At 32.4% G+C, this 12947-nt stretch overlaps 1 long non-coding RNA gene across 2 annotated transcripts in view; it reads right to left on the bottom strand.

Annotated features, from left to right (window-relative positions):
* LOC138698054 (uncharacterized) overlaps positions 1 to 12947 on the bottom strand; it is a 271336-nt gene that overhangs the window by 183544 nt on the left and 74845 nt on the right. The window lies entirely within an intron of this gene.

Genomic DNA, 12947 nt, shown 5'->3' with positions numbered 1-12947 from the left:
AGATTCAAGAGCTCACACAACAAATTAAAAACTTACTTATCGAAGTACATCCGTTATCAACGCACTTTCTATATAATATCTATACTAATAATAAATCTGTAGCCGAAATTTTTCTGGTAATTTTCGATTTTCCAAAAATAATTGGTCCTAACATATATAATTAACCACCCTGAAACCGAAAATCGCTTTTTTGAAATTTTTGTTTGTATGTCTGTCTGTCTGTCTGTATGTATGTTTGTTACCTTTTCACGCGATAATGGCTGAACGGATTTCGATGAAAATTGGAATATAAATTAAGTTCGTTGTAACTTAGATTTTAGGCTATATGGCATTCAAAATACGTTATTTAAAAGTGGGGTTATAAGGGGGCCTGAATTAAATAAATCGAAATATCTCGCTTATTATTGATTTTATGAAAAATGTTACATAACCAAAAGTTTCTTTAAAAATAATTTGCGATAAGTTTTATTCCTTGAAATATTTTGATAGGACTGATATTTAATGAGATAAATGAGTTTTAAAATTAAGATAACTGCCATCCGTGTAATGAATTAAAACACAAATGACTTCGTCTATAAGGGGCCTTGGACAGCAACAATCGAAAGCTATGAAAGACAGCCTACAGAGAATGTTTCTGTGTTTATATGAAGTAATATCGGAAGCTAAATTAACCGATTTGTATAATTAATTATTATTTCACCATTGGAAAGGGTAGTTTCTCTAGATAGATATAATGCTATAATGTTATTACAGTAACTTCTGATATAATATAATATAATATAATATAATATAATATAATATAATATAATATAATATAATATAATATAATATAATATAATATAATATAATATAATATAATATAATATAATATAATATAATACAATATGTAATGTAATGTAATATTATATAATATAATTTAAGTTATTTGAAGGGTTCAGAACCATAGTGGACCAAGCGCCATTTACTGAATACGTAGAAAACAAGGGTTAAAATTAAGTTATTACCATAATTCAAAGGAAACCTATAACAAGTAAAATAAAATATACACATTAAATCTAAATGATGTCAATTTTCATTAAACTATGGTTGCATGTAATAAAAATTAAGAAACAAGTTAAAGGAATTGTCATTGCACCAAATGAGTGTCTCTGGACCAAAATGATCGCATTTTAATTATTTGGATGCAATTTAAATTAAGTAACATATTAAACGATTTATCCTTCTATCAAACACGAATGTTCCCTGGATCAAATGTTCTATTTTAATTATGTAATTACTTTATATTTATTTCTAACGGGTGCAGCGGAGCTCACGGGTACGGCTAGTAATATAATATAATATAATATAATATAATATAATATAATATAATATAATATAATATAATATAATATAATATAATATAATATAATATAATATAATATAATATAATATAATATAATATAATATAATATAATATAATATAATATAATATAATATAATATCTATACTAATAACTAGCCGTACCCGTGCGCTCCGATGCACCCGTTAAAAATAAATATAAAGTAATTACATAATTAAAATAGGACATTTGATCCAGGGAACATTCATGTTTGATAGAAGGATAAATCGTTTAATATGTTACTTAATTGAAATTGTATTTAAATAATTAAAATGCCATCATTTTGGTCCAGAGAGCACTCATTTGGTGCAATGACAAATCCTTTAACATGTTTCTTATTTGTTATTACATGCAACCATAGTTTAATGAAGATTAACATATCATTTAGTTTTAATGTGTAAACTTTATATTACTTGCTATATGTTTCCATTGAATTATGGTAATAACTTAATTTTAACCATTGTTTTCTACGTCTTCAGTAAATGACGCTGAACCCTTCAAATAACTTAAATAGTGATCCAGCTTAAACAGTGATATGTTATTATATTTTTCTTTCTTTCGAAAATGTAAGAATTCACGATCTCCTATGTACTATTGCCATGGAATGAATAAATGTGCTTTTTCTTCCTACTCAAAAATTTTATATTTTGCACATAGGAATTACAGCAGAAATAACAACGCTACAATCTGAGGCGGAGGTGAAAATGTATTGTATTGTTATTTTAAAAGTCTTGTATATCCTTAAATATCAGTCCTATCAAAATTTTGCATAGAATAAAACTTATCGAAAATCATTTTTGAAGAAACTTTTATTATGTAACATATTTCACAAAAATGAATAATAAGCGAGATATTTCGATTTATTTCATTCAGGCCCCCTTATAACCCCCCTTTTAAATAACGTATTTTGCATGTCATATAGCCTAAAATCTAAGTTGCAACGAACGTAATTTATATTCCAATTTTCATCGAAATCCGTTCAGCCGTTATTGCGTGAAAAGGTAACAAACATCCAGACAGACAGACATACAAACAAAAATGTCAAAAAATCGATTTTCGGTTTGAGGATGGTTAATTATACATGTTAACATCAATTATTTTAGGAAAATCGAAAATTACCAGAAAAATTTTGGCTACAGATTTATTATTAGTGTAGATAAATCTGTAACCGAAATTTTTCTGGTAATTTTCGATTTTCCAAAAATAATTGGTCCTAACATATATAATTAACCGCAATGAAACCGAAAATCGCTTTTTTGAAATTTTTGTTTGTTTGTCTGTCTGTCTGTCTGGATGTTTGTTACCTTTTCAGGCGATAATGGCTGAACCGATTTATATGAAAATTGGAATATAAATTAAGTTCGTTCTAACTTAGAATTTAGGCTATATGGCATTCAAAATATTTTATTTAAAAGAGTGGTTATAAGGGGGTTTGAATTAAATCAATCGAAATATCTCGCTTATTATTGATTTTATGAAAAATGTTACATAACCAAAAGTTTCTTTAAAAATAATTTCCGATAAGTTTTATTGTATGCAAAATTTTGATAGGACTGATATTTAATGAGATAAATGAGTTTCAAAATAACAACAACAACGCCATCTAAGGCGGTGTAATGAAATAAAAAACAAATTACTTTGTTAATAAGGGGCTTTGGACAACAACAATTGAAAGCTATGAAACATAGCCTACAGAGAATGTTTCTGTGTTTGTATGAAGTAATATCGGAAGCTAAATTAACCGATTTGTATAATTAATTATTAATTCATCATTGGAAAGTATAATTTCTCTAGATGGACATAATGCTATAATGTTATTACAGTAACTACTGAGTGAATCGAGGACAGGTAAGATTAAAATAGATTCTTATGCACAGAAAACTTGATAGGCTATTCTGTACATTCGTTTCCTGTATTCCCTAAACTAATTTTTATGACCAAATGAGTGGTCTCTGGATCAAAATGATCGCATTTTAATTTCTTTAATTCAATTTAAATTATGTAACATAATAAACGATTTATCCTTATATCAAACACGGATGTTCCCTGGATCAATTGTCCTATTTTAATTATGTAATTACTTTATATTTATTTCTAACGGGTGCAGCGGAGCGCACGGGTACAGCTAGTAATAAATATGTAACCGAAATTTTTCTGATAATTTTCGCTTTTCCAAAAATAATTGGTGTTAACATGTATAATTATTCATCCTGAGACCGCAAATCGCTTTTTTTTTATTTTTGTTTGTATGTCTGTCTGTCTGGATGTTTGTTACCTTTTCACGCGATAATGGCTGAACGGATTTCGATGAAAATTGAAATATAAATTAAGTTCGTAGTAATTTATATTTTAGGCTATATGACATTCAAAATACTTCATTTAACGGGGCCTGAATTAAATAAATCGAAATATCTCGCTTGCTATTGCTTTTTTGTGAAAAATGTTACATAATAAAAGTTTCTTTAAAAATGATTTTCGATAAGTTTTATTCTATGCAAAATTTTGATAGGACTGATATTTAAGGATATACAAGACTTTTAAAATAACAATACAATACATTTTCACCGCCGCCTCAGATTGTAGCGTTGTTATTTCTGCTGTAATTCCTATGTGCAAAATATAAAATTTTTGAGTAGGAAGAAAAAGCACATTTATTCATTCCATGGCAATGGTACATAGGAGATCGTGAATTCTTACATTTTCGAAAGAAAGAAAAATATAATAACATATCACTGTTTAAGCTGTATCACTATTTAAGTTATTTGAAGGGTTCAGCGCCATTAACTGAAGACGTAGAAAACAATGGTTAAAATTAAGTTATTACCATAATTCAATGGAAATATATAGCAAGTAATATAAAGTTTACACATTAAAACTAAATGATATGTTAATCTTCATTAAACTATGGTTGCATGTAATAACAAATAAGAAACATGTTAAAGGATTTGTCATTGCACCAAATGAGTGCTCTCTGGACCAAAATGATGGCATTTTAATTATTTAAATACAATTTCAATTAAGTAACATATTAAACGATTTATCCTTCTAACAAACACAATGTTCCCTGGATCAAACGTCCTATTTTAATTATGTAATTACTTTATATTTATTTCTAACAGGTGCAGCGGAGCACACGGGTACGGCTAGTTATACATAATTTAGCTAATATCACTTGTTTTACGTATTATGCTAGTTTTAATCAGGATATATGGGAAATCGTCGACCTGGGTAGCGCAGTCGGTATAGCGCTGGCCTTCTGTGCTCGAGGTTGCGGGTTCGATCCCGCCCAGATTGATAGCATTTAAGCGTGCTTAAATGCGACAGATTCATGTCTGTAGATTTACTGGCATGTAAAGTAAGTCCTTCGGGACAAAATTCCGGCACATCGGCAACGCTGATATATCCTCGGCAGTTGCGAGCGTCGTTACAAACAAAACTATACCCGATTTATTGAATTTACTAACATGATTAATTACTTACAAAAAGTATCTATTTTCTTCGTTCTTGTGTACGACACCTGATACCATGATTTCTTTCGAACTTTTTTGAAATATCTTCTGCAATCCATGTCAGGTCTTAGATGGTAAATAGACAACAGCAATCGAATAATAGAAGATATGATTCCCACAAACTCGAAGCAACGGGTTTGATATGATATGATATGATTGATATGATATGATATGATATGATATGATATGATATGATATGATATATGATACGATAAGATACGATATGATACGATATGATATGATATGGTATGGTATGGTATGATATATGATAGGGTATAATATGATATGATATGATATGATATGATATGATATGATATGATATGATATGATATGATATGATATGATATGATATGATATGATATGATATGATATGATATGATAAGGATAGGATAGGACAGTGTTTCATAGTGATTATCAGTGCAAGTTAATTTCAACATTTACCATTTTATTGGATATTTTATAATATTTAACCACGATGATCCACTTTAAGAGAAGACCACTCTAACAACATGTCATCGAAGTGATCACGTGAACCATTGTTAACATATGTATTTTATCTATTTTATCCTTAAGTTGTGTTTTTATGTAGTTTATTAACAGCATCAATGATGTTCATGAATGTTTCAATTCCACAGTTAAGCAGACCTATTTAAATGTAACAGGCATTCGCATTTGAAAATGGTACACACGTACTGAAAACGTTAATGCTATAAATGTAATACTAGATAAGCACAGACTGTTTAATTTATTCAATATACTTTAGATTATAACTTGCTTATCGGAAACTTCATACATAATAAATTAACTTTATTAATGTCATTAGTTGAGATGGCATAGAGAAAAGCTGTGAACAGTTCTAGATACTGAATAATTTATAACATATTGTACATGCATGAATATGTGTATTATATTTACGGAAAATTAAAAAAATCCGCCACTGACAGAAAATATTCATACCTTTCTATCTTCTATCTTTCTATCTTCTTATTCAGTTTCGTGTGTAAAATTGTAGTGTACTTTGTAAATTTGTAGTGTTTTTATAACGCAGTCTTTACTCCTGGTTGAGTGTTAGAGAAGGCCGTATGGCCTTAACTCTGCCAGGTTAAATAAATCATTATTATTATTATTATTATTATTATTATTATTACTATTATTATTATTATTATTATTATTCCCTCTATGACCACCCCACTCTGGTGCTTTAAGTGTTGTGTTCTAGTGAATTGGAGATCTGTTATATTTTGGCCACCGCTGTTTTATGTAATGCGGTAATAAGGAGATAATCTAAAGCAGGATTTGATAGATTTTTGCTCTGGTCGTAGTGACAGAAACTTCATGCGTTCAATTTCTTCAATTTCAGTCTTCACTACAATAGATGTGTTAATGCACTCGAGTGGAGTGGCACTTCAGCACCTATTTGTCGATAATTTTTACGAGTCTCTCTAATCCATTTTGGAGACATCTCTGTCTACTTGGTTTCGAACGTCGACAATACAATCCGCAGTCGTCCACTTCACTCGCTGAGTACTGTCTTCTCTTCTGTACTCGTATTCACGTGAGACTGGGTAGAATAATAATTATACGCGAGTGCTACTAATCCGCAAATGATATAACGGAACTAATTTGAATAATCCTTATTGGTTCACTGATAGCACATACTCAGAACTACTGACTTGTAGCTACACATATAAAAATTACCTCTAATTTTGCATAGCTCTAGAATTATGACGTTAAAATTAATGTACAGTTGAACTTGGTTATAGATTAGCGGCCACGGTTGGAATGGAATGGAATTTACAGGAGAGGGGCACTATGGTCCGTCACTGCCACCTGTTAAGATCTATTGCGCTAATCCTCAAGCTAGGCGCATTCCCAAACCCACACCGGCTGACTACACCAAGGTTCGCTGCGTATCCAGGTTTCGAGCAGGCAACCTTTCTCGTCCCTAGGCCAGGTAGGGGCTCGTGACAGGAACAGTTTGGCTGTATCTCATGAGCGGACCTCTCATGCGTGCCAGCGTGATCCTTACCTGGATATACTTTCCAGACCAAATCAAAAAGTTCCCTTCGTGCTGCGGTTACACAGCTTGCATATAGGAAGGTTAGGTTAGGTTAGTTTAGGCTTTTATTAACCAAGTCCGCGCATTCAGTCCTGCGTCGTGACGTCGTAGTCTAAGGCGTCGTGCCTAGGACTCGCGTTACGGAATGCTCACTGTTTCGAGTCCTCAAGGGGGAAAAATTCTCTCATGAAATTTGGGTCAGAGGGACCGGTGCCCACCTAGCGTCGTAATGTACTTGGAGAGCTACGATAGGTAGCGAAAGCCGGTTGCGAAAGCCAGCTATAACGGCTGGGAGGATCATCGTGTTAACCACACGATACCTCCATTCTGGTTGGATGATCGTCCATCTCTGCTTCGACATGTGAACGTGAGGCCAGCAGCTGGCTGGTCGATCTAGGCCGTTCAAGGGCTGTGACGTCACGGATTATTATTAAGTCCGCGCATGCCCAGACAGCCAAGATGATCCTGTCGCGAGCCGCACGTCCTAGGTCAGCCCTCTCCGTGCGTCGCGAGCCGACGATCGGGGAATGCTATGGAATGATGACGAAATGCTGACGAAATGATGTAGATGCCTAATATGGGAAAACGGGAGAACCCCGAGAAAACCCAAACTGCCACCTTGACCACCACAAGTGCCATTATGAATTTTTCAATGAAAAATCCCATACCTGACGGGACTCGAATCCGGGCTGCCTGTGTGACAGGCCGGAGGTCTGACCACTCAGCCACCGACCACGGTTAGTGCGACATCTCATCATTAAGTAAGTAGACAAAAACGGATATGTTTAAAAACTTAAGATAAGTTAATTATAGCCTGTAATAAGATCAGCGAAAGCGTAACATTGTTAATTACAGGCTGATGTTCGATAAAGCTACATATCGTGAACTCAGGTATAAACCTTCGGACAATATCGATCGCAACACTTCAGTTCTGCGGCCCCATCCGTAGTCTATATAACATATGAGCACTGGGATGGGGAGTTAAATGGAACAACCTTTCTTTAGGGTACGTGGAGAAGGGTTAGTATTCTACATACGTAAGAGAGAACCCTTTTTTACCTTAAACAACCCTCCCATTTCTCCACCCATGATGACAGTACAGTCAAACAACCATGAGATAGTTTAGCACCTCCGCAGACTGCTGTTTCCTATCCTAAAGGATGGGTTTACGTATTGATATCAAGAGTCTGCTTCGAGGCCAACAAAAAATAACAAAAATAAATAAAGGACTGGGACCCTACCAGGGGTCTCAAATACAAGACTTTATCCTTATTTTCTGGAACTAAGTTAGTAACTGTTTATTTATTTATAATGTTCCAGGAAGCAACTGAAAATCATTAATAACAAGGTTGGATTCAATTGTACTCGTAAATGGTTGAAATTTCTAGAACACGTAATTCAGGCTACTTGGATAGTTTATAAGTGTATAACGAGCGGGTCTCGTGTTCTGAGGCTTCATTCTGGCGTGATTTCAAGTGTTTGAGCTGAATATCTGGTTGGGTTTCTTCCCTAGGTCCTCTCCAACTGTAACACCTATTGCTAACCCTCATACTAAAACACCATTTTGCTATCAACAATAATTATTCTGGCTTTAGATAATGGCGTAATCGATCATTATTATGGGAGACTGAAATAGGATTTCGAGCAAAGTTTTATTTATCTTTTATTTTTGAAATTTACTATTTGGTTTTTCCTCTTGAAAATGGTATATCACATATGACTACATTAAAACTTGTATCCATTTTAATTTTTAAAGTTTCTAAGGAAGGGTGTAAGTGTTTCAATTTTAACCCTCATTTTCCAAAAATTTACGGGCTTTGGGTGGAAAAATATGTGTTTTTTATTTTTTCAATTTATTCTTTGATTTTTCCTCTTTAAAATGAACAATGACTTTCAAAATGGTGCTAAGTCAAAAAAGCAACTTTATCTTTTATTTTCCAAATTCACTATTTGGGTTTTCCTCTTGAAAATGATATATCACATATGACTATATTAAACTTGTATCCATTTTAATGTTTCAAGTTTCTGAGGAAGGGTGTAAGTGTTTTAATTTTTTATCCTCATTTTCCAAAAATTTACGGGCTTTGGGTGGAAAATAATGCATTTTTTATTTTTTCAATTATTCTTTGATTTTTCCTCTTTAAAATGAATAATGACTTTCCATATGGTGCTAAGTCAAAAAATCAACTTTTTCAGAAAACGTGATTTTTTATAAATGGAAATATCTTGAAAGTAATGATAGAAGACTTTGGAAGATAAAATATTATGGAAAGTGAGTTTTATTGATAGAATTTAATTTTTGGAAATTCATATTGTGCTAGGTAACAATGCTGTTAAACATTTTAATATGTTCCAAAATGTGCTAAGTCACTAAACGTATGTATGTTTATTTGAACATTTTTCATTTGACCTCTACATGTAAAACTGAAAGTAAACAATGTCTTAATAATAATCATTGTAATATCACATCACAAACATGTTTGTAGCTGATACTATATAATAGTGTCAAATAACAGAATCTATAATAACTTCTTACCAATGTTTACTTTGAAAACATGTTGTTTAGTAATTATGTGTTTATTTTAAAATTTTGCATTACATGTAAAACTGAAAGTAGGCAATATCTTAATAATAATCATTTTAATATCACATCATACTGATTTAGCACAGTTTGGAACATTCAAACTACTGACTTAGCACACTCCAAAAAAACTGTGAGATTATAGTGGAAATAACATGGAACATAATATCGTTTGGAAACTTTCAAGTGTATTCCTGTATAAGCTTAGATGTATGGGAAATAACAACGTTAATCTATAAAATAAAAAAAATCGTTTAAAAATGACTTAGCACCGTTTGGAAAACCACTCTTCAAATAGTATACACTTAAGATTATAAGCTTACTAGAACTATAGCCATGTTATTTTTTAGTTTTTCCGAGGAGGGACGCAGTATATGTACACAGGTTCTATTTCAACTCTCATTTTCCCGAAGTTTAATTTTTTCACATCACAGGAACCTTTTCTCGGCTTATATTTAATATAGAAATCTGAAAATTTCAGGAATTGTTTATTTGGGTGTTGTGCATGTACTGAAACAATATTTTTTTATTGATTCTGGTTCACGTTAACACTTTGTTTAAAAAACTTAAAATTGTAAAACGACACGTCAAAAGTGTTAAAATTTAAAAAAAAAGGTTATGTACCTTAGACAGACGGTCCGTTTCGACGCCGGTGCTGCGTCATCTTCAGTGTTTTACGAATTACTGTTAACATTTTTTAAATGTACATATTAAATTTTGGAAATGTTACAAGTGTAATGTACTGAAAATTGTTGAAAAAATATACGAATGAAAAAAATAATTTATCATTGAGGAAATAAATTAAAAAAAAACTACAGTTTCAGCTTAAAGTAAAATTACGTAGGTCTATACATGAGCTGTAAAAGAATCATCTATCTAACTTCAACAGTTTTCGAGACAAAGTTCCTTTTGAAAACATAATTTAACAATGTTAAGATGGAAATTCCATATCCGTATTAAATAACCGATTAGAAGACGTCATTCATGGTACATACCAGACACTTCACTACCAAAAAATTACCATACTCTGTACAATATGTTTAAGAGTGTCAACACTGCTTTTGAAGTTTGAGGCATGGGGACTCCTTCCGCCGAACTAACATTGAAGTCCAAATTCGAAATAAGTTAATATGCAGTAATTAAGGAATCATCTAATGAGTTTCTTTCTTATTTATCGCTATCCGAAATTTCGCCATTTCTCACAAAGTGTTATGTCTACATCAGAAGTAGGTAGTTTGAAGCCCTAGACAATAAGAGGGACAAATGTCCATAAGTACGCCTACTCTCAAAATAACTTTTCATTTGCCAATAAGTTCACGAGCGCGATTAAATTTATAAAAAAGAAATAGAAAACTTCACGTGATATTAAATAAGAGTATTTTTCGGATAGTATAATAATTAATATAATTAAGTTAATAGCACATACTATTTACTCAGGGCCTACGTCGTATCATATTATTTTTGCACTCATAAAGAAAGGATGAAAATATTTATTTACAATTACGACTAAACCATTAGTAGGCCTATTAACTACTCTAACTACAACGAAATAATGGAAATATTCATTTTATTATAAACACAATGAAATTTAAAAAGAATAAAATTTAATTAAATGTGCAATAAATTATTCAATGACATTTCGTAAGAGTAAATTTATTGGGTTTAAAATTGATGTTAATTGATTATTTCTGAGTTTAATGATAATTAGGTTATGGTGTTTCTCATTGATTTGTTGGAACAGTTACGAATCATCAGCGAAAAAAAAGTAACAATATAAAATAGATAATAATGCAGTGGTAGATGGTTCTGATCTGTCGAAATTCAACTCATTCTTATACTCCATTGGTGAACTGGTTCATGGGCGAAATAGTCAAAGGAATCTCTGCCTCCAACCTATGCCCGCCTTCCAGTTCTCTCTGCCTTCAAAAGTCGCTCAAAGGAATTACTCTTACAGAGTTTGCGTATATTTTCTCGTGCAATAAAGTATCTTCCCTACCGTCATGGGCTATCTAGTAGACCTATATGTGCATCGAGTATAAGAACGTTATTATTCCTTTACATGACTCTCTCAATCAAAAATGTGAATTCTGGATAACATCATCCCAATCTTACTGCACTTACCCCTTCACTCCCACCACAATCCACATCCTCCACACCTACATTACAACTACCATCATGTTTAGTTTAATGTAGCCCATGCTGGTAATGAAATATTCTAAATAAAATCTTCAACATTATGATGGTGAGGAAATTAAGTTCACACAATTTATTTTATGATAAATTGCTTCTTTACTTGGTTATTTAACGACGCTGTATAACTACTAGTCCACACCTGTGGAGTAACGATTAGCGCATCTGGCCTCGAAACTAGGTGGCCCGGGTTCGAATTCCGGACGGGGCAAATTACCTGGTTGAGATTTTCCCGGCGTTTTTCCTCAGCCCAACATGACTAACTTTCGGTGTTGGACCCCGTTCTCATTTCACCAGCATTGTCACCTTCATCTCATTCAGACGCTAAATAACCTGAGATGTTGATACAGAGTCATAAAATAACCCACTAAAAATGTACCAATTACCAGATTATTCAGTGTTGATGGAATAGGTGATAACGAGATGGTATTTGGAGAGATGAGGCCGAGGATTTGCCATATATTACCTGGCATTCACCTTACGGTTGGGGAAAACCTCAAAAAAAAAAACAACTAAGTAATGAGCCCAAGCGGGAATCAAACATACGCCAGAGTGCAACTCCGAACCGGCAGGAAAGCGCCTTAGCCCACTGAGCTATGCCGGTAGCGGTATATTACGTCCAAAGTAAGTAATAATATTTAGACCTACATTAGGTAAGGGATATATTCACAATTATGGTTATATCCGAGAAACCAGTCATGAACGTATCCATATTGGAATTAATATAAATTATCTGTATAAACCTATATAATACTACAAAAATTGGATATGACTATAACTTATAACATAGTCAAGATTACTTGAAATGGATGCACAAATACATAGAAATCACGAAAAGAACGAATGAAAGAATGAAGAAAACGGAATTTGAGCTCTCTTAGTTATAGCTGCAGGTAATGAACTATTATCTATTAAGTTTGATTTATATTCAAGATTTATAGGTTCTATAGGATTTATACCGTATATTTCTACTTATGGTATAAGTAATATACCTTTATTTCTGATCTTCAATATGTTTTTTGATAGTATTGTTGCTATTACTATAATAATTGTTGATACTAATATATTGAAATATGGAAGAATAAATGTCTGAATAAATAACTAAATTAAAGAATAGACTGCGGTATAATCGTAGTAGAACGGGCTAGAGCGCCGCTCTGTTACTTTCTTCTGCAACCTGGGAGCGCCCTGCTTCTTTATTTCTACTTTTTAAAATAATAATTGCCTTGC

This window comes from Periplaneta americana, chromosome 4, assembly GCF_040183065.1.
Source record: "Periplaneta americana isolate PAMFEO1 chromosome 4, P.americana_PAMFEO1_priV1, whole genome shotgun sequence".
In the NCBI taxonomy this organism is placed as follows: Eukaryota; Metazoa; Arthropoda; class Insecta; order Blattodea; family Blattidae; genus Periplaneta; species Periplaneta americana.
The sequence above is the reverse complement of the archived record's forward strand: the minus strand, read 5'-3'. Positions and strand labels throughout refer to the sequence as shown.